Source organism: Pteropus medius, unplaced genomic scaffold (genome assembly GCF_902729225.1).
Source record: "Pteropus medius unplaced genomic scaffold, Ma_sr-lr_union100, whole genome shotgun sequence".
Taxonomy (NCBI): domain Eukaryota; kingdom Metazoa; phylum Chordata; class Mammalia; order Chiroptera; family Pteropodidae; genus Pteropus; species Pteropus medius.
Window position 1 is genome coordinate 320945 of NW_024349804.1, and position 5802 is coordinate 326746.

The window sequence follows — 5802 nt, forward strand, 5'->3', positions numbered from 1 at the left end:
CTCACCAAGAACCCGACCACGCTGTCACTCTGATGGTGAACTTCTAGCCTCCAGGACTGTGAGAAATAAACGTTTGCTATGCAAGCCTCCCAGTCCACGGTGCTCTGTTATAGCAGCCCAAACAAACTAAGACCCTGAAGCCCAGAGTGATGCAGGGACTTGCCCAAGGCCGTGCAGCAGGTTAGCTGGTAAGTGAGCAGCAGAAGCCAGTGGGCTTCTCACCAATCCAGAGAACACTCTTTACAGAACCACCTCGAGGTAAGAGCTGGAGCTTTAGAGCTGGACACATCGGTTTTGAGCCCAGCCTCTCAATTTGCTGGGCGACAGTGGGCCTCAGCTCCTTGTCTGTAAAACAGGAATGACAGGCCCCTCATTGCAGCATCTCTAGTAAGAACTACAATAGTTTATGTAAAGTCCTCATCATAGAATAGGCTACTCTAATGAGTCACTGTGGGAGACACAGAGAGTACAGACCAGTCAAGGGGACAACAATCCTCAGAAAAGTTATGAAAAGAATTTGGGGTGAGGAGAAGTAGAGCGTGCTGACAACCTTCACCGATGTCACACTCTGCTTCGGTCAATGACAAATTAATTAAACGTGTTGAGGTGAATCAGTATTAGAAGCATGTTTCCAAGGATGCTTTAAAACTAATACTCTTCTCTGAAAGGCAGAGGAGAGAGGGCAGGGCTTTCTGGCAGCAAAAGAGTTTTCTGAATATTTGAAAAATGCATGCAGCATAGGCTGTACATTATTTAGGGTTATCTGGAAATCTCAATTAATGGAAGGTTCGAGTTCCAACCATGTGACATAGGCAAGGAGACACTCTAGGTCCCTAGAGTCACTCTAACTGGGCTCCACTTGTCAGTTTGACATCATTTCAGGATCTGCTCTAAGGAAGACGTGGGACTGTTTTATTTACCAAATAAACATGTTTACAGAGACTGTCCCAAATGGACAGATTCACTCTCGAGTTCATACAGCATCCTCCCAGGCTGTCCCTGGCCAGGCTCTATCAGCCAGCTTAGCAGCTGTGGTCCTGTCATCTCTGAGCAGACACCTGCTTCTCCACAAGCACCTGGCCCTTCCTTCACTGGCACCATGCTCCACCCCTTTGCATCCAGGTGACAAGTATCTCTTCTAATGGGTTGGGACCTTGTCCCGAGGTAATTTTTCCAAAAAAGTGGGAGGTGAGCAACATCATGGATCAGAGGCTGGGCTTCACTCAGTGTCTGCTTTGAGTCCTGGCTTAGCCTCCCTCCAGCTCAAGTCCTTACGTGCAAGCTAACATCCCTGTGCCTGCCTCCATGTCCCCATCTGATTAATGGAAAGAAGGATCTGTATGATGGAGATGATGATAATAATAATAAACGATTGTACATATTTTCTTTCCAGAAGACACAGTTCTGAGCAGTTTACACGTATCAACCAGCTAATCCTCTCACAGCAGTGGAAGTCAGTATTATTACTATTATCCTCTTCCCTGCCTCACCATGAAGATTAAATAAATTCATACTCATGAAGGGATTGGAACAATTCCTGACCTACAACCCTCAACAAATTACATGAAATCATTTTAAAGGTCACATGAATAAGCGTTTTTAAATTCAGAGCGTGCATTTATTGAAAAAATGTATATTAGAAAGAAACCACACACTTTGTCCATGATTTCATTGATATTATTGCCTAAATTGAGGATAAAAATGGCATTTAAGTAAAAATATAGAGTCAGTTTTTGAAAAGATCAAGTAAATAATAATGTAGATATTAAAGAATTTGGCAAAAGTCACTAAAGTGGAATGTAAATATTCAAACATAGAAAATTGTGCTCTCGACCCAAAACAGCCCAAACAGTGCCTTCGTTTAGCAGGGTCTTCTCTGTTCCATCTTTAACTGGTTCGGCTTTCGGGAAAGAAGTCTGCAACCAGCCCGTCCTTTTCAGCTCCTGCTGTTTCCTGGGTCGAAGCCAGGCCCCAAGGGAGAGACAGGGTGAGTTTCCCACGCCCTAATCCAGAGGTGGAGGAAGCCCCTCCTAAACCTTCCCTGTCAGCAGGCGGATGATACTGCGTGGGTGGACACCTGAGGAGGAAGACCGCCTGTCCCACTAATAACAGGACCCGGGCAGCCGGAAGCCCTCATTGCTCCTCTGGCCCTTTAAGATGATCACTCCCCACTTAACTGTTAACAGCCCCTTCTCCAGGAAATTAGAAGCCACTCAAGCTGTTGGCTAGAGCTCTTGGAGACAGGGAAGGGGTTGGCTGGGATGGCCACACCTGCCTTGAACGTATTTACAAACAGGTTAATTCTTCAGTTTTTTAAAAAGATCTTGAATCATAAGGGACTTGTTGAGGCTCTGGTAGACCTATAAAGGCCTTGGTCAAGGGTTTCGTTTTCCCCTGAAGACAAGCACGTGGACGTCGGCTCAGCTCAGACTTCTTGGGCTGATTGGGAAACCAGAGTGGGCGGATGGGCGTTCACAGGACAATGCCTCACCTTGCTGTCTTTCAAACTCGCATCCGACATCACCATCACAGATTCCGTTTCATTCCCAGGGGAAAATACATATAGAAAAACTTCCCTTTAAAGAGCCGCAAACCTTGTGCCACCAAACACTAGAAATCCCGGTCTCTCAGGTTTGCAGTGCCCCCACACTGTTGTTTTTAGTTCTTCCAGGGACACGATGTGATCGGAGTAATGGCTCTGCCTACGCTAATTTCTGCTGCCTCGAGGCTCAGATTCAGTGCTTGGCTGCTTCCGCGGTACCAAAGACTCTGCTAAGCGCTTTTCAAACCTCATCTCATGCAAAGCACACAATAACCTTGTAAGTTTGGTTTCACTTTTTCCTGCGTTCGAGGAAAGCGCTTACCAAGAAGTTTGGAATGAACATTCAGGACTCTACCTGACGTCAGTATTCCGGGTCCTCCATCTTCCCTCCTTGCCTTTCCGTCCTTCACTATAGAAACAGGAGCTCAAAAAGCTGAAGCCACTTGCCACGAATCATGAAGCTAGTTCAAAGGAGGAATGGGATTTAAACCAAGACTGCCTGCCTCCAAAATTCTTTCCACCATGCCAGATGGAATCTCTCTGTGGATGGAATAAGGGGACAGGAATGACAGACAGGGATATGCCAGCTCAGCCTCAGGTGCACCAGCAGTACCCTCTACCACTTCCCCTGCCTGAGTCCCAAACACAGGGATGCAGGGCCTGGACCAGTAACTAGGAGCCAGGGGGATCTAGGACCCTCTCCTGGGCATTGGCTCACACCTCACCAGATGCAGCTCCTCCAGACCTCCCTGTCCAAGTCTTTAAACTCCAGACCCTCCTCACTCAGGATTGCCAGACTTAGAGAAAAAAAAAACCAAAATGGAATACAACTCCCAGTTAAATCTGAACTTCAGATATACAAAGAAAATTTTTTAGTGTAACTACAGACATCCATTCAATGAAATAACAGGCAGGTTAGCAGAGATGATTCATTAAAATAATATTGTCACAGCTCTTTGATCTCCCAAGGAACAAACTGTGTAAGCATCAAACATTATAACTTTAATATACTATTATTATGTTTATAGTTGAGACTAATGTAATCTTAATACACTAAAATGATATAGGTATTAACCAAAGACATTAATAATCCTAGAGTGTGAGATTTTAAAGACTGTAATACAGATAAGTTTTTGTGCAGCACAGCACTAAGAATCGATGTCAGCATATAGTATTTATTAAATCTTTTTCTCGTATGATTTACTGGAGCTGTTAGGAAAAAGTAAGTCTTTGAAGCTATTTTATAAGCCTTTTATAAATATCAAAAACTGAATTAAAAGATTAAACTCACTAATAATCAAAGAAAGTAAAGCAATAAAATATTACTTTTATTTATTAAACGAAGACATAAATTAAACCAATTGAATAAATAATGTTGACAATGGCTAAGGTTGAGATGGAAGCATGTAGGATGCGGTGGGTAGAAAACTCACTGAAGGGGTAAAAATCGCTACCTTCTCAAGAGCAATTTGGCAAAATGCATCAAAAGCCTTAGACATAGGCATATGCTCTGACTCAAAAATAATTCTTTCCTAGGAATTTGTCCTAAGAAAATACACACAGAGACTTCACTACAAAGATATTTACTGCAGCATCGTTAATGTATATGTAATATTATATATCACTATAGGTAATAACATGTTATTATTAGTGATATAGATGCAGATATGTGTATATACATTATAGAATCACATATACACCATACATATGTACACATATATAATATACACATACTCCAGTGGGGTAAGAAGGAAATAAATTTTGGCAGACTTATTCAAAGGCGGGAATTTTAACCGATGTTGTAGAAGAATATTTCAGGATATGAAAGTGTTCATAAGTGCCTCCCTTCTTCCCTACATGGACCTGAGCCTGGAGGTCCATCTTGCAACTACAAGGTGACAAGTACAAAAGCCACTTGCTAAGGATGGCGAGGAGGAAAGGTGGAGGGCCAGAAATACTGACGACATTGTGGACTTAAACTCCAGACTTCTTATTCAGTGATTTGCCTTTTCTCACTGGGAACTTTTAGAATTTTCCTTTTAACAAAAAATGTAGCGCACCTAGGATATTCATAACTTAAAAAATGTACGAGATCTATGTAAAGAAAAACATTAAATCTTATTGAAGGACACAAAGACTTGAACTCGTATTTTCTCCCTGTCTCCACAACAGTGCTTCGAGATGGGTATTGCGTTATTGTTTTACACCCAGGAATATTAAGCAGATTGCTCAAGTCCACCGAGTCACAGAGCTGAAATTCAAACCTGTGTCTGCCAGTCTCACCTTTGTGGTCTGTATGATAACCCAGGCTAGCTGAAAGGAACTGAGATGAATGACTAAAATGACAAAATGTGACTTCAAGTGTCACTTTACCCCAAGATTAATCCTTTATGCATATTGACAATTACATGCCTACAAAGTACAGCAGGTGTCTCTTTTGGTTGTAAAACACAGTGTGAATCTTATATTTGTGGCAAGAACTGTCTAACTGACAAGAAGGGAAATTTAAAGATTTTGGGGGTAAATGTTAATAAGATGCTAAAAATGATTGATGAGGAAGTACCTCCGTGTCTTTGCACTTTCTTTTCCATCTACCTAGAAAGCTCTTCCCCCAGGTACAGACACAGCTAGCCAGCTTCCTCACTACTTCGAGTCTTTGTTTAACCATTATTTTCACAAAATGTCCTTCCCCGACCACACCATTTAAAACCGTAACCTCTCCTGGCTTTACTTTTCTCCACAGTACTTATCACTCTCTACTATACCATAGAATTTGCATGTTCACTTTACTTCCTGTCTTCTCCCCAGGCCCGACTCCCACCTCCCCCAAAATGTCAGCTCCAAGATGGAAGCAGAATTTTTGTCTGCTTTGCTATCCGCACCAAAAACAGTGCCTTGCATGGAATTGGAACTTGGTACTTGTTGAGTGAATGTATGAATAACTGACACCAGAAGCACACAGTACAAGCACTGCTCAGAGCAGGGCCTATGCTAGCAAATTAAGACCTTAACCCCAAGGTCATCTCAGGATAGCAAGAGAGAATGACAGAAAAAGAGAAACACAGAAGAACTGAATGACTGTTAATATAGTTTAGTTCTACCAGCTTTTGCATTTTATATAAATAATTCATTCTTTACATGTCCTTTTGTGACTTGCTTCTGTCACTCGCATTGACTGTAGGATTTATCCATGTCGTCACGTGCAGCTGTAAATTATATTCAGTTTTACTGCTGTATGAAATGCCACTGCAAGAGGTGTG